Source organism: Gallinula chloropus (assembly GCF_964237585.1).
Source record: "Gallinula chloropus genome assembly, chromosome: 1".
Classification (NCBI taxonomy): Eukaryota; Metazoa; Chordata; class Aves; order Gruiformes; family Rallidae; genus Gallinula; species Gallinula chloropus.
In genome coordinates, this window is record NC_140085.1 from 186,185,791 (window position 1) to 186,212,331 (window position 26,541).

The following is a 26,541-nucleotide window of genomic DNA, read 5'->3' on the forward strand; positions in this document are numbered from 1 at the left end:
TCAAACTTCTCTTTACCTGAGATATCTAATGCAAGGTCTTCCTGATTCAAGGATCAAGAATACAATTCAGTCACCTGGCTTTAGACACTGGCAGTTAAATGCATAATTCTTAACTAGGTATCTCAGAGTTGCTTTGTGGTCAAATAATGAGATACATGTAATTTTGAGGTACAGATGCTAGCTTAGATGCAGTTCAAACAAACTGAGCTCAGGAAATGCTTCCTTCTCTCTACTGGCTATAGGGAGAGTCTAGATGACCTCCTCGCTACAGGTATTTATATTGTAGACATCTGAAGTTACAGAAAATGAACAAAAATATAAGGAATATAATGTATAAAGGTAAGCAGGCATGGCCGGATGAAATCAGACATCCCAAATACACATCCTGCATTCTGCCGCTGGTCTAAGCTGGCTGGAGGTAAGGCATTAGGACGGTATTCCCCTCTTGGCCTAAAAATCCCAACTGACTTTTAAGCATGTAGATATATGCTCCTTTGGGCTTTTAAAAGTCCCTGATTCCGGCTGATAATTTATCAAGGTCAGACACAGGAAAATATGCTTTTTTAAAATTTTTACTGGCAGATTTCCTGACCCTGGGAAAAAAGTTGCTAATTTTTCTTTTTCCATCTAAATTCATCTTCTCAGGTGAACATGCCTTTTTTTTTTTTTTTTTTTTTTTTGTAAGACCATGAAAATCTTATTTGTCACTTGTCTGTGGTTAGAAAGATGAGTTGAATTTCTTCCTTAGTACATAGGATATATGAATTAAAGATCAGCCTGCAGTAGTTGGTCTTAGGTAAACAATATGCATAATTATAATTGCTTTCTTATGATTAGTAAAATAAAATGCACTCATAATGAAGTACGTAGCATTTAAAAATGACTAAATTTAACGTGATGTTTAATTCCAGTACTGTCAAAGAAAATTGAAATGACTGATGCCTGTCAGAACTGGCTGATGCAGAACTGCTATCATTGCAGAAAGGAAGTCAAATCATATACTGCAGGGCTATGGCAGACAAGTATTTTTCTCTTATAAAGGTTAATGTGTGATTGTTTATTTGCTGCTTAGAATTAAAATAATCACAAAACAACAGCATTGATTTGGTTAGGAATGGGTTGCCCAGGGAGGTGGTGGAGTTACCATCCCTTGGGGTGTTAAAGGAAAGGTTGGATGAGGTACTTAGGGACATGGTTTAGTTAGTAATATAGGTGGTAGGGGGATGGTTGGACTAGATGATCTTGGGGGTCTTTTCCAACCTTAATGATTCTGTGATTCTGTGTGATGTATGAGTGGATCCAATTCCTCCCGAAGTAAGTGGTGAAAACATTTCCTGAGTGAACTGAAAGATGAATCTATGCCTTTTAAGGAACAGTTTGAACTGTTGTACATCTCTCCTAAGATACCAAGCTTAGCACAGACAGTAATTTCCATAACAATTTCTCTTTCAGAAGAAAAATGTGAATCCTTGCCCTTCTTTATTTAAGAGAAAATGACCAGCACTATGAATGTGCATATATAATCCACATTCCGAATTAATGAAAATGTTAATTTTCCAAAGAAAGAGATAATAAAAATTCTTAGGCAGTGTGTTATGACTTTGAAAAACACTAATACATTTCAGGTAAAATTCTGTGAGAATTAATTTCTCTTTGAACTGAATAAAAAGCGTGGGAGTTTTTAAATAAAACCAGAATCACTGAAGATCACAAATTCTTATATAAATATATATGTGGCTGTACAGGCTTATAAAAGAAATACATTTTGAATGCTTTCTGAAAGAGCTTTCCTGTCTCTTTCCCAAGAACCCTATATTTTCAGGCAAAATTACTGGTTTTGTAGATTAAGGAATACAAAACAAATGTGCTAATGGCAAGGAGATGGAAACAGCACATGCCAGTTTTTTGATTCTGACTCACAGCATCACAGGGAGGCAGACTCTGCAAGCATTTTAAAATGGAGTGAGCCTATACAAAAATTTTGCTGTCCCCTTTGTATAACAGGAGTCTTGATCTCAGAAAAAGCAGGGATACCTGAACACGAAACAAGTTTCCCACCTTTTAAAAATCCCCATTTGTAGGACTGAATTTGTTACTCCTTATCAAGACACAGTTCACAGAGACAGAGCTGATTTCTCTGGCTTAGAGGAAGAATTATAAAAGAGTTGGAAATTCAGATGTGACAGAGAATAATCTAATATTAAATTACATACAGGAGTGGTTTAAAGCATATAAGATTATTGATCTTGCTCTTAAATGTGGAGTGGTGACCATAATAATTGAACTCACTGAACATCTGCTGGAACAGGAATAAGCATCTCTAGAGTACAACAAAATAAAAATTGCAAGCACAGGTTCCTCTTCATTTTCTTTCAGCCTGAAAGTACATCAACCTCTAATCAGTCACCACATCTTGTGCTATGGTCTCTACATCCTTTTTTTATGTCTCTTCTCACTGTTTTCAATCTTTTTCAAGCTACAAGCTGTCTTCTGCAAAGGAAGTCATGCCTAAACACTGGGGAGAAGAGGGAGATGCCCCTCTGCTATGTGTCTTCTCTGCTGAGAAGCTTGTTGACCTCTATGAGCATGATAACCAGCTGTAATAAGACTAGGCAGTAGAATCATAGAACAAATCATAAAATGAGTTAGGTTGGAAGGCAACTTTAAAAGTCATCTAGTTCAACCCTTCTGCAGTAAGCAGGGACACTTCTAGCTAGATCAGATTGCTATTATATTCATCAAGCCTGACCTTGAATGTCCACCAGTAGCTGAGTGATATTCAGGTCCTGTTCGTCCCACACAGACTGGATTTGATTCTCTCACTTTAGGTCCACAAAAATAAATAAGCTAACCACTAATACCAAAAACAAAAGTTTATGAATTATGTCAGCAGAGATGCAGATGAGCCCAGCTCCATTGCACCAGGGCTGTGCTGGATCATATTGGTAACAGTTCTGGCTGACAGTAACATATCATGTGCAATTTGGTACACAAATTTAATGAGATACATCAGGCTTGACCTTAAATTAATTGCATAACCCTAATTTAAATATTTGAAAAAATAAAAATTAAAAATATAGGTCTTTACTCCTTACTGTTTTTTTTTAACTGCATTAATTGCTGAGGCAAAAAATGCTTAAGAAAAAATCCGTGTTGGAAATCTTTCCCAAACTGGATTATGCTTCATTCAAATAATTGTTATGATCAGCAGAGGCACTGTGATTGCAGTGTGAGAAGCACATTCAAAACTACATCTATTGCAACATCAATGTCTAATTGAGTACAATTCTAAGTGCTGGTTGCCTGTCATTCTACTAAGGTCCTATAAATGTGTAACCACATGATGAACATTAATCCTGTTGTTACTGGGCAAAACATTTGCTCTTGCAATGCTTTAAATGCCAACAGAGAGATGCTGTTCTCTGAAGTCCCTGTGGTCTCACAGACTTAATCTTGAAATGCATTCAAAGGAATCATGGGAAACCTGAAAGCTGGGAATGACCTCACTGGGACCACTGGTAAATTAACCAGGATGAACTGGGATTTCAGCTTTTGCCCTTCTGCGCCTGTATATTCCCTATTTCCATTTCCCTGTATTGGGGGAAAACATGTAAGGTGCCAGGACGAATGAGATTGGTGGTCTGCCGCTGTAACATACATATTTCCACAGGTCTAGGCCCTCCAGAAAAAAAGGAAGTATAATAGCACACCTTCTTTTTCAACATTTTAGGGCATCTATTCTGAAAACCATTTGTCATGCAAAAGCTAACAGAAAAATTGAAATGAAACAATTCATTCCTGATCCATTTTTTTGACATTTGTGACAATATGGTTTCTGGCTAATGTTGACTTTTTTTTTTTTTTTTTTTAATGTCTTGCTACAAATAGTAATCCATGTATAATTCCTGGATTAAATATTGTAGGGTTTTGGATTCAGAAACTTCTATCTTGGAATATATTTAATCTGAGGACTAGTCTAAACTGGCCCAAAGAAGATGGCTTCATTTTTCTTGTGAAAACAAGTTTCATGTCTTTTAAAAATTAATTTAGTGGGCATAATCACTACCAGAACAGTCCAACAGAGTGTGCTCAGGTACTGTGAGAGCTGAAGCTGTGCTAGTTAAAGGGTGATTTTTGTGTTCTTTAAAAATAATTAACCACAAAAGCTCCATTCCCAGTCAAGATTTACAGTGACATGTAACATTTCCAGAAGAAACAAGCGTCATCTTACATAAAGAAATGGAGGAAAAGAGGGAATTCTAGATGGGAACAGTGGGAGTAAAACGTTCATGTGGAAAGTCAGGATTTAACAGCAAAAGCACAGGGATCTACCAAGCTTTTTTTTCTGTCAGTGAAAATATTGAAATATGCCCTGGTGATTAACCCCAGGGCCAGCTTGTAGATGGCACTGTGTTTGTAGGGGAGTGAACTGGCATGAGTCTGGAGGGACTGTAGGGACTCTTGGAGAAAGTATGATCTGAACCAGCTTCTCCTGCTGCAAAACGTTCTGCTGGATAAATGTTGTGATGTTCAGATATGCAGAAGTTGTGGTAACATTGATTATTTTTTTGCCAATAAAAACTGCATTTGTGTAAACGTGGGGTGGATCCCCAAACAGCACGGCCAACATTCAGCATCACAGACAGCATAAGAACTGGGTGCAAATGTTTGGCCTTCCTCGGAATGATGCTTCTGATAAATTTGGAGGCACTTCACATCATTAGAAAATCCCATTCTATTTATAGAAATCCTTCAAAACCCTGACATTGAAATCCATTCTCTGAATAAATATCTTAAAATGAATATGCTCAAAATAGGCAGGAACTTGGCAGGGTTTGATGTGATGCATCACACATCTGGATCCACGAGGCCTGAATATTGTATACAGGAAAATTAGACATGGGTATTCGAAAGGCAGTGTTACACAGCAGGGCAGAGGGATGTTGTGGTGATAAAGTCAAAGAATTTGGACTTTCTTTGCTACCTCAGTTGTATAGTGTGAAATTATAACTCTGGCCAACAAACAGGACACCATTGGATGACAAGTTAATTCACATTTTCAAATGCAAATGGCATAGACGAATCCGAAGTGCATCAAACAGCTCAAAGAACTGCCTTTGTGAAGGGCTCTTGTACAGTACTCCCTCAGGGAAGAAATTTATTCTGAGCCTCAAAGTTCAGTCTCTAAAATACAAGTATTACTGTTGTTGTGAAGGTTGTCAATGAGTAAAGTTCATTACTGATTAAAATTAGCAGCCACAAAATTACTGTCATTAATATTGTAATGATATCTACTTAGTTACCTAGATGAGCACTATCTACTCCACAGTACCACAAGCAGTACTGTTTTAGAAAACCATATTTGAGATTAATTAGGTACCCAGATCTGAAAAGGGAATCCCAAAATGTCCCACTCTGGCAACTGCTCAGTTCTGCCTCAAACATAGATGGAACTCTTCCATTTCACCTGAAGAATCCCCAAAGACCTAAACCTAAGTATCCCTGAGAAAGCATCCTGAGCACTGAGCTCCTGTGAATCCTGTCTTACAATATGATTACACTGCACTACCCCTCTACAAGTGAGGTATTCTCTCTCTCCAGCAAAACATTTGCAGCGTTCTGGGACCTCTCTCATGCACATACCATGCAAGGCTCATCCCTGAGGATTAGACTGCTTTGCCTTTCTCTTCTTCTCCAAAGTCACAATCTTTCTTCCCTGCTCTAGGCTTCAGGACACTTTACTGCATTTCAATTTTGTAAAACTGAGTGATTTATAATAACTGAAAATGATAGTCAAGAGTTTAGGGGTGTTAGTCTAGTGCAAGGACTAGAGATCTTGAAAGATTTCACTCTCTGATGTGGTTAATTTTAAAATTTATCAACATTAAAACCAAATTCCTGGTATAAATATTACCATCCTGCATCAATTATAATCAAATATCTTTAGATATTCCTTGCTATAAATCAGAGGAGAGATGTCTGGTGTGGTACTAGAATAAATACCATTGGCAAAAAAAAATAAATAAAAATCTGTGAAGACTGAAAGATTTCATCAAACTTTATTTGAAATTCCCTCATAATTCCATATTAGTATGATTGTAAGGATGGAGCGGATGGGATACAATCCTCAGTTTATGAGTTCTTTGTCATTACAGCTTCCAATTCAGCTTATATTCTAAAAATGACCAGTGATTTTAGATGTCATGGTGTTTGCCTCGTTTTAGATGTCTGAAAAGCAGGTAACTTAGAAACTCTCTATTGCCTCCCTTAGGAGAAAACAGTTCAAAAATAAAAAGACTTCCTAAAAGACCTGTGGCTTGTGAGGATGTAGGCTTTTCATTGTTGTATTTCATTCAAGTCTCATTCTCAGCAATGAAGAAATTCTTTCATATTTTGAAATAAGGGTTAAAAGATTTATGGAAGCTGATTTGCTGGAAGAATTAATGGTCTCCTCTACCTACTCAACCATCTGGGGATGAAAAAAACCAACCATAAGCAAGCCCCATGAAGCACAATATCCCGGGATTTGCATCGTAAGGCTGCATTAGTGTGTGGCTTCCCCAACAACAGGGAATTAGCAAATGCCACACTCACACAGTCTGATGCTTAATTTCCCCAATTGCCTTTTTTCTTCTTTACAATTTCTATATTTAAGCTTGTGTAGACTCAACAAAACCGAGGGTGGGGGGAAGAAAAAAAAAGAAGGTGTAACGGTAACATTCAGTTAGTCATAGAATTTTTGTATGTGGAAGCATCTTTAGTTCTATAGCCAGACAGGGAGTGTGTTGGTGTGTTAGCATTGGTGTCACTGTTACCAAATAATAGCTGGAACACTTTCCGATATAACAGGTTATGTCTCAAGGATTAATTTGTAATGCAGGCTGCAAACCTGTCTGATTTATGAAGCAGCGGCTATCTTCAGGAGCAGATCCTGACAGACACATTGATCCAGTCATACTGTGAAGAGGAAAGAAAAAGAGCAGATTATGCCCTTTAGGGCAACAATCGAGTATGAAACTCTTCAGTTTCTCACCAGAAATGACAATGATGCGAGGGAAGGAGAGGCCATTTGCTTTCACTGGTCTCACAAATCACAGCTGTTATTTAGACATCTGGGGCAATTGTTTCCAAAATTAAGACGCTCAAAATAGCACTTGTTTGTCTAAAATCAGCTCTTTCTTCAATATTTCATTCAACACTGGCAGTATTTCTGATATTTCTCACTCAAATAGTGAGAAAATTCAGCTCTTGCTAAAATGTTCCAAAGCCATTACTGCCAAAAAAAAAAAAAAACAAAACAACTAGAATTCATTTTCAGGCAAATTTAAAGAAAAATACGGCATGAAACTGAAAATTAGTACAAGACATTGCAGCTAAAAGGGATGGGTTCTTCAAAGACACAGGATACAGAAAAATGCAAAAGGGGTTTATTTTCCCACTGAAGGTCGAATAAAACTGAACTGAACAGAGAGAAAAGAGGTCTGCACAGAGCTTGGCAAGCATGCAGGAAGTATCTTTGTGCCTGTAAGGTCGTGCAAAATATATTAAAGAGCAACAAATACTCCCTGAGACTGTCAGTCTGAATTACTAGTAATTATCGATTAAGAATCTGTCTACTAATCAGTAATCGGTAAGACTCTGGAAATCACAAAATGTACAGGATCTTTTCTTATCTAATTGTACTAAAATTATTAGATCCAATTCTCTGAGCACTGCAGAATTTCTCATCTGCATGAGCTGTACATGCAAGCTCTACTTGAAACGAGATAAACTGAAAAGCTTTTTAATTTTAATTTTCTTTTGCAAAGGCTGGTTGCCAAAAAGCTCTTCTCGCTATTGCTCAGTTGTTGGTGGGCAGTTTGTTCCAGGCTCTTCTGTGGAAGGAATCTTCATGACAGCTGGTTCCCCAGCCAGTTTTAAATTTTCCCCATTTCTGTGAAGAAGGTGGGGGGGAGGGTGTGTGGAATAGCAAGAGATGTTTCCTTTCAGTCCAAAGGCCCATATAATTCTCTGAGGCACAGAAGATCGCACATGTTCAGGATGGGCAAACATGTTGGAAGAGGCAGTTGGATGAAAGTCTCTCTCAATATAGCTGCTCACATCTTCCCTGCGACTGAATTATACGCATGTGGGTCAACACAAATAGAAGAGAGAGAGTGCAGCAATAACTTACAATTTCACACCTTTTTTAGTATCTAGGGCTCAGAATACATAAATACCACAAACTACTGCTGCTGTCCTCATTAATATCACTACCTGCAGAGTAAAGTATTTGAGGAGATGGATAGACTCCTCTTGCCAGGAGTCTGGACCAAACTTTGTTTCCATGTTGGAGATCACAGAACCATGGAATCACTAGGTTGAAAAAGACCTTCAAGATCATCATTGACTTCAACTGTTCCTGTCCTATGCTAAAGCATATCCCTAAGTACCTCATCTACCCGTCTTTTAAACACATCCAGGGATGGTGACTCAACCACCTCCCTGGGCAGCCTGTTCCACATCCCAACTCTTTCAGTGAAATTTTTTTCCTAACATCTAATCTGAACCCACCCTGGTGCAGTTTTGTTCCATTTCCCTTTGTCCTATCTCCTGTGACCTGGCTGAAGAAACCATCTCCCACCTCTCTACAACCTCCCTTCAGGTAGTTTTAGGTGGCGATAAGGTTTCTCCTCAGCCTCCTCTTCTCCAGGCTCAACACCCCCAGCTCCCTCAGCCGCTCCTCATATGATTTGCCCTCCAGCCCCTTCACCAGCCTGGTTGCCCTTCTCTGGACATGTTCGAAGACCTCGATGTCCTTCTTGTAGTTAGGGGCCCAGAACTGGACATAGTACTTGAGGTACAGCCTGACCAATGACAAGTACAGGGGCACAATCCCCTCCCCAGACCTACTGGCCACACTATTTCTGATACAAGCCAGGATGCCATTGGCCTTCTTGGCCACCTGGGCACACTGCTGGCTCATATTCAGTTCGCAGTCAACCAACACCCCCAGGTCCTTCTCTGCCTGACAGCTGTCTAGCCAGCTGTCTAAATCTAACAGAGCTACTGAGATAGGTCTTTGTGTGATGATAAATACAGAAATATGCATTACCAGTTTCATGGGATACTGAAATATTGCCTCCATCAGATATGGATCACTTTCTCACCTTGGAAAAAAAGCAATGTTTGGGTCTTGGCTAGACACCACCCTGTCCTCCCAGTCTCAGTCATACAGGACTTCTCCAGCTATTGGGGTAGTCTTTGTCTCCCACATTTGGCCGGTCATGCCGTCCAATGCTCACAAAAAGTATAAAACCACACCAAGACCAATGAGACTACCTCCCCATCAGTATTGCCAGCATGTCTTTCTGATGACAGTAAGCAAAAATAGCCTGGACAACAGTGCAGCAGAAATTTTAACTGTATAAAAGCACTTTAGCAGAAGTTGATAAAAATGTATAGGATACATCTGAGCCACACACAGGAAATTGAACTAAAGGAACAGAAAAATAATCAACAAATACTGTGAGGTAGCTTAGTCCTCCTGACTCTCCCTGCTGCTTTGCTCTGTGGCTCCAATGGACATGGCAACTGATTCAGCCCACAGAAGAGCTGACCAAGGTTCCTAGAGCAGCTTATCACCTTCCCAAATGCAACATGGACAAGCCTGTAGCCATGTCAGGGCTCTGAGGGCATCATCAGCTCTTACTGCACCTGCTAAGCCATTCCCAGGACTCCCCCACTCTGCCCTTGTCCCAGGAATCTTGGAATCACAGAATCACATAAGGTTGGAAAAGACCTTTAAGATCATTGAGCCCAACCATTCCTGTCCTATGCTGAACCATATCCCGAAGTACCTGATCTACCCTTTTTATAAATACATCCAGGGAAGGTGACTCAACCACCTCCCTGTGCAGCCTGTTCCAGGCCCTGACAATGCAACCATAAAGTCTGGGGTCCCGGTTCATCCCTTGGCTTTGGATGCCCTGCTCTCCTAACACCACATGAGGAGTCAGCTAGGATACACCAAGATCCTTGCCCCTGGCCAGCATAAGTATTTGGCATCGGGAGGTAAAACACCACCTACTCCTCTTCAGGGCCTGCAGAAACCCATCTCCCTGCAGCAATAGGGAGCATGTGAGATGGAGGTACGTGGCCCAAGCTGCACTTCACTAGACAAGGACAAAAGGCCCAATTTAAAGTTAAACACTTCCTAGGAACTCTGCTCTGCATTTGGTAGACAGGCACAATTCTTCAGCTGGTTGGTAACAAGCTATTCCTAAGTAATGCATAAGCAGTAGTCCAAAATAGCTGTGTCACTCTGCTCTGCCGTTATCCAATTCTTCAGCCCAGGCCTGATATCTATTTTCTACCCTCCCAGGTGCTGACAGTTTCTGAACTCTGAACCAGTATTTGCTGGGACAGAGCGAATGCCTGTGGCTTTGTATTCAGGCTCAGTGCCAGGCACAAAACTCTAACCACATTAAATCCTGCTACCCTGTCTGCTGAGAAACTCGGACACAAGCAGCACATTTAAAGGCCCTCCTTTTGTTCTACAGTATTGCTCTGCCCATACTCTCATCAATAACAACATTAAAGCCCATTTATATGCACAGCTGGACGCTCTGAAAAGCTGGTTAGGTCTAATAGTCAAGAGGCGAATGTTCCAGTCATTTAACACTATCAGGTATTAGAGCCCATCAGATTTGTTTAATCCATAAAATAACCTTTCCTCTGCTCCAACCTCATCTCTTTACAGAATATACATTTTACACTAATACTGAGGGCATCAGGGTCCCTTTTTTCCTTCTTTTTTTTTCCCCATTTATGTAGGCAAAGTCCCATTTTGTGAGACTGAATCATTACTGACACAGGTGACAGATGAAGTATAGATGGTCAAGGCCAATGTTGGCTTATGCTGTAAAGCATTTAGAAGAACATGACGTAAGACCAGAGAAACCAATTAACTCATGGGAAGAACATGTTCTAAGGTGCACAGTACAACAAGTGGTTGATATATGTCTAATTCACAAGTAACTGTTTCAGAGTAATGGGGAAAAAAGTAATTATAAGAAAAATCTGATAAGGAACCAACCAACCAACAAAACTTGCGCTTTGTGTGGCCCGGTCTTTTTGTTGTGTTGGCACCCAAAGGTCCCAGTCAGACTCAGGCTTTTTGCCATCCTACATCCCTACCTTTTGGGAGTATTAAATTAAATATTTATTTTTTTTTACCAATAGAATGTACTGATCTGTGAAAACCATGCTGACACAGAAGTCTGCTTAGCTTGTGTTCGCTGCAGATCAACATCTCTGACAACATTTCATAGAACAAATCATGGAGTCATAGAATGGTTAGGGTTGGAAGGGACCTTAAAGATCACCAAGATCCCCCCCTAAAGCTACACATTTATGTGTAACTACCAGTAATTGTAAGGAAGGACCAGGGCAGGTTGCACTGGAGTGTTATCAGACGGTCAAATGAGTCAGAAAAAAATTTCTGACATGTTTTGGAAACCTCAGAGACTTCTCTGTGATGACTGTGTTCAGTAGTTAGAATTTAGAAATATTTTATGTAATGAACTTATAGCTGCATTTCTGTGGCCGTAAACAGATTCTTGATAGCAAAACACCCAGAGAGAAACCCAGACAAGTAGTTAACATTTAATAATGCACATGTGAACTGTAGCCAGCAACTGGTTTTCAGATGTAATCCATCAGCATCCAGAACTATACTATAAGTCATTTATTTGAACAGCTTCTAAATGCTTTGAACTGCAGTTACATAGAATACACAGTAAAGAAAAAGTATGTTCAGGCACCAGGCAAATGTAGTGCTGTGCCAGACTTTTCAAAGATTCTTGATGGCATCAGAAAACAATACCTGTTAGAAGGCAGCTGTTGGTAGTGCTGCCAGCTTCATCACTGTCTAGTGGCTGTCACTTACCTGCATGTAAACTGTACAGCCCCAATGTGTGGAACAGGAAATAATGATCTCAGTTTGTAAATATTTCACAGCCACTTCAAACACATAAAAATGACTATTCAAGCTGCAAGATAGAAGAGAAACAGGCCCAGTTTCTGGTTTATAAATAAAATATCAAATGTGTCAGGTTGACTTTTACATTCCTGTAACTTCGCTATGGCCATGGCGGTTTTTGTTACCTGTTAAAGTAGAAATTGGCTCCATATATGTGATCTATAAGAAAGAGTCTGGCAGCACAAATGTATTTACTTCTAGTATCATCTTAACAGCTTGTAATATTATCATTTGATGTATACATTAATTTAACAGAATACACTAAATGTGTAAATATTAGATTGAGTTTCATAGCTTTAGACGTTACAGATTTTCAGCATCTTGTCAGAAAAGGAGTCTAACAAGTTAAACATTATAATAAACTTTAATCCATATGTGGAACAGTTATAGTCTTTATACATTAAAAGTTCTTCATTTTCCTTCAGTTAGTTTTCTTTCTCTTGTCTTCCTCATACCACATTTCTTTTTTACTTCATGCAGATCCACAGAGTTATAATAAAGATTAAACTTATCATTTATTTTAAAGTCAGATTTGACCTTTATATTTTAAACTAATAAATGAGAATTTTACAGTGCTTAAGATTTAGCAATATTCTGTTGTACTTTGATGGCTAAGCTCCTTCCCCTCAACCTGTCACAGACATAAATAATGAAATGTACCCATGGTGATTTTCACTGGAATCATATGTAATGTCTAATTTCAACCAGACGACATTAAATATTTGCCAAGACTGGCTAACTGATTTAATGAATGTGCTGTATTTTTAAAGAAAATGGTACAATTCTAATAAACTTTCTATTCAAGGGTACAATTTAGTTTTAAATTAAACAAGACGTCATTTTATAAAAAAGCCCCAAATGTAATATCTGTAATAAGGAAAAGGGTGTGGAGGTCCAGCAGATCAGATATGACTTTGCTCATGGTGTAATCACAAATGATAGACACTTTCCAAATGTATTGTCATACAGTACTTTGAGTTTCTGTATAAGGTTTCATTCTGAAGCATTCCCCCTTTTCTAATGTAAATTTAAGTGAAATTTGCAAGTGGGTTGTCCCTAATTTCTATTAGGATGTGATTTCAATCATTGGTGAAAGCTGATACTTTGCAATTCACCACCAAACATAGTTGCCCTGAAATCAAGGTTAATTAATGTCAACTGATGTTCTGAGGAGTTGTTTTCATTCTTAGCATTGACAAGGAACTGGAATTTCAGGCAGTGAAGGGAAAAATAAAGTGTCAAGTACAGATAGCTAGGATAAACAATGACTGTTGGATAAATATTTGAAATGCAGTCATGAAAAGGAAAGGAGGGTGTCTTCCTTGCACAGTGCAACCAAGAAAGCAATGAAAATTTTACAAAATAAAGTTTAAAAAATATAGGAAGAACTACCTGTCTGATCTTGAAGGATACGCAAAACGGTTGTCCTGGTTTTGGTCAGGATGGAGTTAATTTCATTTGTAACAGCAGATGAATGCTGTGTTTGAGAGTAAAATGGGAATAGTGCTGATAACACCCTGATGTTTCTAGTTGCTGTCAGACAGTCAAGGACTTTCTCAGCTCTTCATGAGAAAGGAGGGGCGAAGCCAGGACAGGTGACCCAACTGGCCAAAGAGAGTATTCCACGCCAATTACGTCCTGCCCAGGATATCGGGGGCTGACGGGAGGAAGGCCTGGGGCGGCCGGGACGCGCGGTGCTTGGGGGACGGTCGGGTTCTGGGACGGCTCTGGGTGGCACGGCCTGAGTTGTGTGGTTCGGTGAGAAACTGCATTGTGTAGCAACAGCTTCATATATTTTGCTTTGAAGTCCTGTTAGTATTGTTACATTGTATCTTTCTGTTATCTTAGTAAACTATCCTTATCCCAACCCACGGGCCTCTTAATTTCTTGATCTTGGGGTTATTTGCCCCTTTCTCTTCCTTTTTCCCTTCCCTTACTTCTCACCCCCCTTCCCTCTTCCCTTTAACCTGCTCTTTTCCTTAAAGGAGCAGGCAGCTGCGTGGATCTTGGCCCTCAGCCGGGGTGAAACCACGACAGTCTTTTTGGCGCCCAACGTGGGGCCCGAAAGGTTGGGATAACGGTAGATCTGACCCTGACTGGATTGTAATTAAGTCAAAGTTGTGATAAGCACTTTGATTTAAGCAGTCTCTGGTCACGATGCTCTGGTACTTGTATGAGATTTTGCTGCCCTGTCCACTCTTTGGACAGGAAGGGATTAACAATGGCAGCTGGTATGGTGGGAGTACAGAAAGAAATATCTATGCTGTTTTCTCTTCCTTTGGGCTAAATACAACAGCTCTGGCAACAGTTTTTGAGAATTTCCAATATCCCTGGGATATTCAAACTAGCATTTTGCTGTTGTTATGTTTGGTGAATATGGTTCTGCTTTTGTTAAATATTAAGCAAAGGTTTATGAATACCACTCAAGAGTGTTCTGCGAGGCCAGATAATCACGAGTGGCAGGGTATGTGGCAGAGTATGGGCAACTACCTAGGCACTTTCTCACGTCCGATGTTTTGGAGTTTCACTCCTGAACAGTTACAGGACCCTGATAAAGTGGCTGCATATCTGAAAAGAAATTGCCGTAAGTTTCCCAGAGATGCACAGTTTACTGCACTGTGCTGGGCCCTGGCCACTATTTACCAAACACTGCTTGATAGCAGTCATCAGTGTCAGAGGGAAAGGAAGGAAAACAGACCAACTGAAACTGCAGCTACTGTAACCACTGGGACTAACACTGAGGCCACTGTAACTTATATGACTAGAACTGTGGCTACTGCAACCTGCCCAACTGAAACTGCAGCTACTGTAACCACTGGGACTAACACTGAGGCCACTGTAACTTCTATGACTAGAACTGTGGCTACTGCAACCTGCCCAACTGAAACTGCAGCTACTGTAACCACTGGGACTAACACTGAGGCCACTGTAACTTCTATGACTAGAACTGTGGCTACTGCAACCTGTCCAACTGATGCTGCAGCTACTGCTGCCCCTACAGCAGATACTGCCGGTAAAACAAAAAATCAACCCACATCAGTGTCGGTTGCTCCTGTACGAAAGAGGAAATACACAAAGAAAGTTGTTCCTGTAGTGAAGGATGAGGATGAGGATGAAATTGAATCAGGGCCACCCGATGAAGGTCAGGATAAAGCGGGGTCATCTGATGAAGGTCAGGATAAAGCAGGGTCATCTGATGAATCTCAGGATAAGGCAGGGCCATCCAAACCATCTCAGGATAAGGCAAAGCCATCTCAACCATCCCGGGATAAGGTTGTTCCATCTCAACCATCTCAGGATGAGGTTGTTGTCACACGATCCCTGTCCCTGAGTGAGCTGCGTGAAATTCGAAAAGATTTCAGCCGCCGCCCAGGTGAGCACATCATCACTTGGTTGCTCCGATGCTGGGATCACGGGGCCAGTAGTCTGGAATTAGATGGCAGGGAGGCCAAGCAGTTGGCATCCCTAGCTAGAGAAGGAGGCATTGATAAGGCAATTGGGGAAAAGCCTGAAATCCTCAGCCTCTGGAGGCGACTACTGTCAAGTGTGAGGGAAAGGTATCCCATTAAGGAATACATCACATGTCAAACACCCAAGTGTAACAACCTAGAGGCAGTTATCCAGCACCTGAGAGAATTAGCTGTACGGGAGGTAATTTATTATGATCTGGACAACCCACAGCTTCCCTCTGATCCTGATGACGTCCTATGCACCCCAGATATGTGGCGTAAGGTGGTACGAAGTGCACCAGCAGGGCACACCAATTCATTGGCCACAATGGACTGGAGTGATACATATCCACCAACCGTATCTGAGGTGTCCGGCCACCTTCGGAGATATCAGGACAATGTTTCTCTCTCTGTCATCGCAGCAGTAGAGAAACTGGTCAAGCGACTTGATGAAAATGTGTCCAACTCCCAACCCGTATGCAGCCATGTTGCAGCTATTGGGAGAAAGCGTCCATCGTCCCAGAAGGGAGGATACAGTAGGTACACACCGCGAGAGACGCTGTGGTTTTACCTGCGTGACCATGGTGAGGACATGATGAAGTGGGGTATGCAGCCCACCTCAGCCCTTCAAGCACGAGTAAATGAGTTGCGAGGTAAAGGAATTGCACAACGCGGTTCTGCCAGGAAGAACGCTGCACCAGTGAACAGCCAGCACAGTCAGCAACAATAGAGGTGCCCTGCCTCCAGCCAGGTGGAGGAGAGGGATAACCGTGTTTATTGGACTGTGTGGATCCGATGGCCTGGCACGTCAGACCCACAAGAGTACAAGGCTCTGGTGGATACTGGTGCCCAGTGTACGATAATGCCATCGAATCATGTTGGGACTGAACCTGTTAGCATTTTTGGAGTGACAGGGGGATCCCAACAATTGACTGTGTTAGAGGCTGAAATGAGCTTAACTGGGAAGGACTGGGAGAAACACCCAATTGTGACTGGCCCAGAAGCTCCGTGCATTTTAGGTATGGATTATCTCCGTAGAGGGTATTTTAAAGACCCAAAAGGGTACCGGTGGGCTTTTGGAGTAGCTGCTTTGGAGACAGAAGAAATTGAGCAATTGTGTGCCTTGCCTGGACTCTCGGACAATCCTTCTGTTGTGGGGTTGTTGAAGGTCGAAGAACAGCAAGTGCCAATTGCTACAACAACTGTGCACAGGAGACAATACCGTACTAACCGGGATTCCCTGATCCCCATCCATAAACTGATTCGTCAACTGGAGAGTCAAGGGGTGATCAGCCGAACTCGCTCACCCTTTAACAGTCCCATATGGCCAGTACGGAAGTCTGATGGAGAGTGGAGGCTGACAGTGGACTATCGTGGCCTAAATGAAGTCACTCCAGGTATGAGTGCTGCTGTACCGGACATGCTGGAACTGCAGTATGAACTGGAGTCAAAGACAGCCAAGTGGTATGCCACAATTGACATTGCAAATGCTTTCTTCTCAATACCACTGGCGCCAGAGTGCAGGCCACAGTTTGCTTTCACCTGGAGGGGCATCCAATACACATGGAATCGTCTGCCCCAGGGGTGGAAACACAGCCCCACCATCTGCCATGGACTGATTCAGACTACACTGGAAAAAGGTGAAGCCCCAGAGCACCTGCAGTATATTGATGACATCATTGTATGGGGCAATACAGCAGAGGAAGTATTTGAGAAAGGAAAAAGGATAATTGAAATCCTTTTAGAAGCTGGTTTTGCTATAAAGCAAAATAAAGTCAAGGGGCCTACGCAAGAAATCCAGTTTTTAGGAATAAAATGGCAGGATGGGCGTCGTCAGATCCCAATGGACATTGTCAATAAAATAGCAGCTATGTCTCCACCAAGCAACAAAAAGGAAACACAAGCTTTCTTAGGTGTTATAGGTTTTTGGCGAATGCATGTCCCAAACTACAGTCTCATTGTGAGCCCACTTTACCACGTAACTCGGAAGAAGAATGATTTCCAATGGGGCCCTGAGCAGCAACAAGCCTTTGAGCAGATCAAACGCGAGATAGTCCATGCAGTGGCCCTTGGGCCTGTCCGGACAGGGACAGACGTTAAAAATGTGCTTTACACTGCGGCTGGGGAGAATGGCCCTACCTGGAGTCTCTGGCAGAAAGCACAAGGGGAGACTCGAGGTCGACCGCTGGGGTTTTGGAGTCGGGCCTACAAAGGCTCTGAGGCCAATTATACTCCAACAGAAAAGGAAATACTGGCCGCCTACGAAGGGGTTCGAGCCGCTTCAGAAGTGATTGGAACTGAAGCCCAGCTCCTCCTGGCACCCCGACTGCCGGTGCTGGGCTGGATGTTCAAAGGGAAAGTCCCTTCTACACATCATGCCACTGATGCTACGTGGAGCAAGTGGGTTGCACTAATTACTCAGCGGGCTCGGATAGGAAACCCTAATCGCCCAGGAATTGTGGAAGTGATCACAGACTGGCCTGAAGGCAAAGACTTTGGGATGTCACCAGAGGATGAGGAGGTAACACGGGCTGAAGAAGCCCCACCTTACAACAAACTGCCAGAGAATGAGAAGCAATATGCCCTTTTCACTGATGGCTCCTGTCGCCTTGTGGGAAAGCATCGAAGATGGAAAGCTGCTGTATGGAGTCCTACAAGACGAGTAGCAGAAGCCGGTGAAGGAAAAGGTGAATCAAGCCAGTTCGCTGAGGTGAAGGCCATCCAGTTAGCCCTGGTCATTGCTGAGAGAGAAAAGTGGCCGATGCTCTACCTTTATACTGATTCATGGATGGTAGCCAATGCCCTGTGGGGTTGGTTGCAGCAGTGGAAAAAGAACAACTGGCAGCGTAGAGGCAAACCCATATGGGCTGCCGACTTATGGCAAGATATTGCTGCCCGGTTAGAGAAGCTCATTGTAAAGGTACGTCATGTCGATGCCCATGTGCCTAAGAGTCGAGCCTTGGAGGAACATCAAAACAACCATCAGGTAGATAAGGCTGCTAGAATTAAAGTGGCTCAAGTAGATCTAGACTGGCAACACAAAGGTGAATTATTCCTAGCTCGATGGGCTCATGATTCCTCAGGTCATCAAGGGAGAGATGCAACATATAGATGGGCTCGAGATCGAGGGGTGGACTTAACCATGGATGCTATTGCACAAGTTGTCCATGAGTGTGAGACGTGTGCCGCAATCAAGCAAGCTAAGCGCTTGAAGCCACTTTGGTATGGAGGCCGGTGGATGAAATATAAATATGGGGAGGCCTGGCAGATTGATTACATCACCCTCCCACGCACCCGCCATGGCAAGCGTTATGTGCTTACGATGGTGGAGGCAACCACCGGCTGGCTAGAAACATATCCCGTACCACATGCCACTGCCCGGAATACAATCCTGGGTCTTGAAAGGCAAGTCCTATGGCGACACGGCACCCCAGAAAGAATCGAGTCAGACAATGGGACTCATTTCCGAAATGCTCTCATAGACACTTGGGCAAAAGAGCATGGCATTGAGTGGGTGTACCACATTCCTTATCATGCACCAGCCTCTGGGAAAATTGAACGATATAATGGACTCTTAAAGACTACCCTGAAAGCGATGGGTGGTGGAACATTCAAACACTGGGATACACATTTAGCCAAAGCCACATGGTTAGTTAACTCTAGAGGATCCACCAATCGACCTGGTCCTGCCCAGTCAAAATTTCCACGTACTGTGGAAGGAGACAGAGTCCCAGTGGTGCATATGAAGAGTATGTTAGGGAAGACGGTTTGGGTCATCCCTGCTTCGGGCAAAGGTAAACCCATGTCTGGGATTGCTTTTGCTCAAGGACCTGGTTGTACTTGGTGGGTAATGCAGAAGAATGGAGAAGTTCGATGTGTACCCCAGAGGAATTTGATTTTAGGTGAGACTGGCCAATATAATTAATAAGGTAGAAATTGTATTATAATAATTGCTCTGTACATTCATTATTGCTATTATTGCTGTATGTTGTTGTATGTTGTACCAATGGAGTTACAGCCGGAGTCATACAAGTCAATGAAGGAAGAGTGCCACGATAACGGGACCAAGACCTGGTGTTCCAAGAACTTTTTCCTCCTTCCCTTTGAAAATGAACGTCTTTGATTCACAGACTATGAACATGGACCATGTCAGCTGTATCGGCCGAGAGCCCAAGATGCAACGATCCAATGGCGCATACTGACACCATGAGAGACTGTTACGAAGAATGAAGCCTGAAGAGCATCATGGACTAAATGTTCATTCACTCAACAAACTCAGAGGAATGGACTAAGGGAATAATACCTGTATGCACATATGTGCGGATACATGTGTGCACACATATATATGTGTCTGAAACAAGAAATGGTTGGATTTGGTCATGACGTAAATGGTATGGAATAAGGGGTGGATAATGTCCTGGTTTTGGTCAGGATGGAGTTAATTTCATTTGTAACAGCAGATGAATGCTGTGTTTGAGAGTAAAATGGGAATAGTGCTGATAACACCCTGATGTTTCTAGTTGCTGTCAGACAGTCAAGGACTTTCTCAGCTCTTCATGAGAAAGGAGGGGCGAAGCCAGGACAGGTGACCCAACTGGCCAAAGAGAGTATTCCACGCCAATTACGTCCTGCCCAGGATATCGGGGGCTGACGGGAGGAAGGCCTGGGGCGGCCGGGACGCGCGGTGCTTGGGGGACGGTCGGGTTCTGGGACGGCTCTGGGTGGCACGGCCTGAGTTGTGTGGTTCGGTGAGAAACTGCATTGTGTAGCAACAGCTTCATATATTTTGCTTTGAAGTCCTGTTAGTATTGTTACATTGTATCTTTCTGTTATCTTAGTAAACTATCCTTATCCCAACCCACGGGCCTCTTAATTTCTTGATCTTGGGGTTATTTGCCCCTTTCTCTTCCTTTTTCCCTTCCCTTACTTCTCACCCCCCTTCCCTCTTCCCTTTAACCTGCTCTTTTCCTTAAAGGAGCAGGCAGCTGCGTGGATCTTGGCCCTCAGCCGGGGTGAAACCACGACAACGGTCAATATATATCTTGTCTCCTCATGGTTTTAAAAGTAATTGGATAAATACTGATATTAGAAAGCATATTTTTAAGGCAATTTTGAGGTTTTTCACCTCATTTTTTGACTTTTTAAGATATTATGTTTTCTTCCATTGTCTGTGAAAGACAACCTATCTCCTTTGAAGTCAAGGGCAAACCACCTACTGGGATCAAGAGTTCCTAGGATTTAAAACACTCATTTGCAGAGCTGTTAGGAAACCTACCTCTGAACCCTCTTAACTTGATATAGAAAAATATCTGTGATAACTAAATCCCTTTGTCTTTATGAAAACTGACTCTCCAGATAGAAACCATGCTGGTTTATTTTAATGTCCTGGCCTACACACACATGCTTAGACAACATTTCTTTCAAAAGCTTGACGAATCTAGTCTAGCAGATTGTATATGTAATCCCAGGTGATTCAGCCTATGTGGGTCAGACTCATCCTAGAAGTCTTCAACTGAAACATCACTGGCTTTAAGAAATGCAAATAGATCCATATACCGCAGGGCATGTCATGGATCTCCACTTATTTGGAGGAAAATATGCAAGAAAAGCACTCGTTTTATGGGTAGTGCTGGAGTAACACTTTGTGTAACAAAGCCCAGATTATCCCTTGCAGAATTCCAGACCTTTTCTGCCTTTATTTCAGCAGTCTTAATGTCAGGCAGCCACTGAGTGAGGGGGTGATGCTTGTGTTGCAGTCTGTATCAGAATGTCACAGCCTTGGCACTATGTAACAGTGAGAGAAAGGTAAATATGCCATCCCCAAGACAGATAGACATCTCATGCCCTTTTTTCTGGCATGCTGGAAGTTTCTGCAAATGGACAGCTTTTCCCAGCATTACCCCAGACTCTATGTGTTCTCACTTTCTCCCCAAAAGGCTAAAGACCCAAATTTGGGCATCCTTTTTCATGGACCCTACGGAACAGTAATTGTTGCTGGTTTTCCTCGGAGTACAAAACAGATATAGGGTATGTTTGTTTGCTGGCCCTTGCATCCAAACAAACCAGAATGTGCATAAGAACAGAGCAGTGAAGAACACACTGAATGGTTACGTTTCTTGAGGAAACCAGGGGTCTGTGAAGAACATACGTATGTATTGCCTTGCTTGATTTGTCCTGACAGCCTGCAGGAAGCAAGTGCCAAGGTACTGACAATTTTGCTTATACAGGACAGAAAAGCAGTGTAATATTTTTGATTCCATGATGAAAATGTATGTGTCAGACTGGACAGTTACTGTATGCCATGAGGTAGTGGCCTTGCCTCTCTCTAATTTACCTGGCCATTGTTCTTTAGCTGACAAAACACTGATCAGATCACTACCCCATAAGCCTCCAATCTGGCACTTGAGGAATGCAGCTGCAAAATCTGGGAAGAGCTCATTCCCAGCAAATACCACCCAGATAGGCCAAAACCGATTACGGCTAACAGATACAAATGCACTTTAGCATGAAAAGAAGTTTTATGGGTGTAAGATTACGTAATGCATAATATACGCCCAACCATATGTCCACAGACCCATCGTGATGTACTTCAGTTTGGGCAAAAGGCTATAGTTGTTTGAATTAAATAATAAAAGGGGTTTAAAACCTTTATGGGAATCACAGAGAGTGCCAAACAGATGGAATTGGAAGTCCTTTGTTCACAGCACATTCAGGATAAATTCTATCAATTTTGCAGAATTCACCCAGTCTTTTACTCTTATCTGAGATAATACAGCCGACCTACGTATCTCATGCATTTTCTGCACTGTGGCATAAGCAATAGGCATAACGTGCTTTCCAGGAGCATTAATTTAGGAAGTGACCATCAGTTCAAGGTGTCAACCAGGTATTTAAAGAAAGCACTACAATACACAAAAAAAGAAGAGGATGTTAAGATGAAGTTGATTTCCACCTAATATTAGGAAATCCCTTCCCATAAATTCCCCTGAATTTAGTGAGAGCAACTGGAAACTTCTGATTGTTAGCAGCTCACCTAACTTGGTGAGGGAAATAAAACTTCTAACTGTGATTATAGATGCCACAATGTAAAAATGCATATTCTACAGCAGTGTTATTCTTACTATGACATGTAAGATGTTAAAAAAAAAGTCTATGCATACGATTCTGTTATGAAAAGATCTAGGGATCATCAGCTTTCATTGTCAAGCCTGATATTCAATGATTGTTTTCTGTTGTGCTATACTGCAGAATGCTAATGGCAGTCATTATTGTCCAGTTGCTCAATATGGTGCTGAGGATGTCCAGCAGATTAAATGATTTATCTGAGGCAGACTGCTGAAGTGTCTGAGGGTGGTCCTGCACATTAAGCTAAGTGGAATGAAGTGCCTGTCATTCTTGTTTCCATTTATCCCTCAGCCTGCAAAAAATACCTAATAGAGGATTTGCCGAGTAAGAAATCATGTTTTGGTGATGTGAGCATGAAATAGATTTTTAAAATAAGCATTTTAATTCTGATTTAAACTATTCCAGTCCAAGGCGTGACAGAACCACAGCTGTATGACGTTACTATTGCCCCGCTGTAATGTGCTGCTGGTCTAATCCAGATTTAATTTGTTACTATCTTATTGCATATGTCACAATTAGTGCTAGAGTAACAACTAGCCTAGCTTTGGGAAGAGAAAGTTGATTCTTGTGGGTGTGAGTGTACTGTGCTACTCTCCTGGAAGGCCAAAAAGCAGCCCTGCTAGTCATCCAGGCAAAGCTAAAAATAGGGACCTTGCATGCAACTAACACCTGAATTAGGGTATCTCAGAGCTTTTGAGGTGACCCTTTCAGCAACGTTGTGCCTCTGAAGGAACACAGGCAAACACAGTTTTTCATGGCTGGCAGGTGAAGGCACCCAACAGAAGCAAGAGGGGAGCAATGCCCTGTGGAAACAGAATGGGGGATGCTGTATTTTTCTAATGGTGTTTTCTTAGCTGCAAGACAGGAGGGGAAAAATGAGATATGCAGAAAAAGTATTTATAAATTCAGATTTATGTAGCATTCGTTTATAAGAAGAACTTTATAATTATGAATTATTTATAGCATAATGAAGAGTGAGTGAATCCTCTGTGGTCTCCATAGGAGCGTTACTAGTCTTGTCAGGGAAATCACAGCACAGAATCACAAGGTTGGAAAAGACCTTTGAGATCATTGAGTCAAACCTTAGCTGCCCACTACGAAACCTTATCTACAAGTCTTCTAAATATATCCAGGGATGGTGACCCAACCGCCTCCCTGGGCAGCCTGTTCCGATGCCCGATAACTTTTTCAGTGAAGAATTTTTTCCCAGTGTCTAATCTGAATCTGCCCTGGTGCAGCTTGAGTGCATAAATGAGTGCTCCACTGTCCAGTCCTCGAGAAACAAAAGCAATGGTTTACCTTGGGGTGGTGAGTATCACTTCCAATGACAGCAGGCAAGGGCTTTCCTACAGCTAATTTGATCAGCAGGAGTCTTACTGGATCAAGGCCCAAGGGCATGCTTACATATCAGCTTCATATCATCTCGGGCAAGGCTCTGCGTGGGTCTCGGGTGCCTTCCTTGACAGGGATGCCATGTGGACATCTCTCAGGAAGGCAGGGACACTTCGGTCATGGTGCACTGCTCTCCTACCTATCAGCAGAAAACTGCAGTTCTTCCTCCTTTTTCTGATATGTCTGAAATTTCTCTCCTCTTCTTGTTCACAGCTGATTTCCTAACATTTTCTTTCCTCTCTTTCTTAGCGGGGAAAGGTTAGAGAGGCTTTCAAAAATTTCTGCCCCTATTAATGCTTATGTCCCCCGAACAACGACAAATGAGAACTTTAGTTCAGTAATGCCACGGTACAAAGCTACACAGAACTCTTTGTGCTTTGGAGAGGGTTATTATGTTCACTCGAGAGGCTTTTGTGTTTGAAACAACAGTGAATGCAGTTTGGAAATTGGTTTTCCACCCCAAAGATAAGTTTGGAAGTGCTAGTGCAGTCATTGAAGCCCTGGTCTGTATTGCAGGAATACTCTCAAATGTCACCCTTTCCAACAAGGTTCAAAAGCACGTTTCAGCTCACTTGCACTGAGCTTTCACTGCTTGTTCCAGGCTGTGTTTTATATTTCAACAGTAATTTTAACAGCACGAGGTACCAAGCAGCAGAAACCTGACTGTTTCCTGAACTGTATTCCTGTGATCTGACAGATATTTCAATCTATTGATTTCACAAGCCACAAGGACTGTTTCGGCTAGAACGTGTGCTTTAATTTTATCTCCTCTCAAAAGAGACCTACAGATCTTCCCAAATATAAATGTGAAAACCTAAGTGAGTGGAACAAAAAAGGTTTTGTATAATCCATTTCTCATTTTAAAAGTATAGCTATATATATACACCCCATTAAAAGGTGTATATATGTTACTACAAAGGTAATGGGTCTTTTTCTTTAAAGACAAGATTTTAAACTGAAGAGAGAAAGTAATGATGCTGCTCTTGGGGTGTACATGAGAAGCATCTTTAGATTTTAATCCAGATCCTTTGCTAATACAAAGCAGAGTAATTCCAGTGAAGGCAGTAGAGTTCTGCAGATTTATGCCTGCTAAGGATCTGCCTGGCAGTGGCAAGTGACTGAAGAGACAGACGTCTCACAGAAAAAAAGCAAATGTAAGGATCAAAAATTGTCTAATATGTATTCAACAGGGATTGCTCCAAAGTAAAAGGGCAATCATAAATGTCCTGTGTTGGAAACAGGAAAGAATGATGCAAGCAAGAGAGAGGAAGAAGGAAAAAATTACAGTCAATCAGAAGTTGCAGAGAAAAGATGATAAGGGCGGCAAAATGTCAAGCTGGGCTGAAGCAAGCTGAAAGATGCAACAAGAGTAAGAATGTAACCTGCTTGTAAAGCAGGGAAAAATTACGATAGTAAGAATTGGCTGATTAATTGGAGCCTGTTGTGTGAGGTCCCAAATACCTCATGTGCAATTTTGAGACACGCTTCATCCTTGAGAAAGTTGCTCTGGCAGGGCCAATTTTTTACTGCAGTTGATTGATACTTGCAGTTAGTCAAAAGCACTGCACTTGATAAAAATGTTTTTCCATAGGAACAATTTTTTCTTCCTTTTGTAATATTCTACTTCTGTAGAGATTTTCAGTTTAAAAGCATTGAAAAAAAATACTCCATGGAAGTTAATAGTTTTCTGCTTTGCTTGCTTTTTTTTTCCCCAGTGAGAACACATTTTGTATCACACCTAATGAATAGGCAACTTTACCTATAAAATCCAAGTGAAAACAGAAAGAAAAAAAGCTTTTAAATGAACCAAGAAATGAAAAAAAAAGAAACATTTCTTTTTTAATAATCAGCCCTTAGTATGGAGTAGAAAGCTCAAGACAAGGAGATACTGCTACCATTCTGCCTATTGTAGAACTTACTAGCTACTGGTTTTGCTTAAATCCCTGACAATAATCATATTGGCAGAAAAGTGAGTTACTCAGATACTCAGACGAGCTCACAGCCCAACCTGTGGGTAAACACCAGACATAGGACTGGACCTCATATACTTCAGCATGAATATAATACGCGTCAATATAGAAGCCTTTAGCCAGAGCGACATCACTTTTCTCGCCTCTGAAGAACGAGCATATGTAGTTCCTAATGTCAGACCTTTTCTGTCATCACAGCAAATGCAAGACTTGTCAAAATTAATATTTGTGTCTGTTACCTTTTTCCCAATGGCAAGAGAGTTTACAGTATGGTCTGAGCATTACAGACCAGATGTCGTTTGGAGTGGCTTAGGTACAATAATCTCTATTGTGGTCAATCCTCATATTTCCCCAGGGTTATGAAGGGATTAATTTCCTTATTCCAGATCACTGTCATTGTCTTTATCACATTTTGTGTTCTGAAAAGTGAAGTGAAAATCCCCCTTGAGTCCTGCTTTTCCCTCTTTAAAGCACTGATGAGAAACTCAGTCCTCCAAAGGGCTCCTTGTCATTGCTCTCCCAGTTTCTGTCTTGCCTCCCATCTCTGATTCTTAGACTTACTCTGAAGTCAGCCTCTTATTTT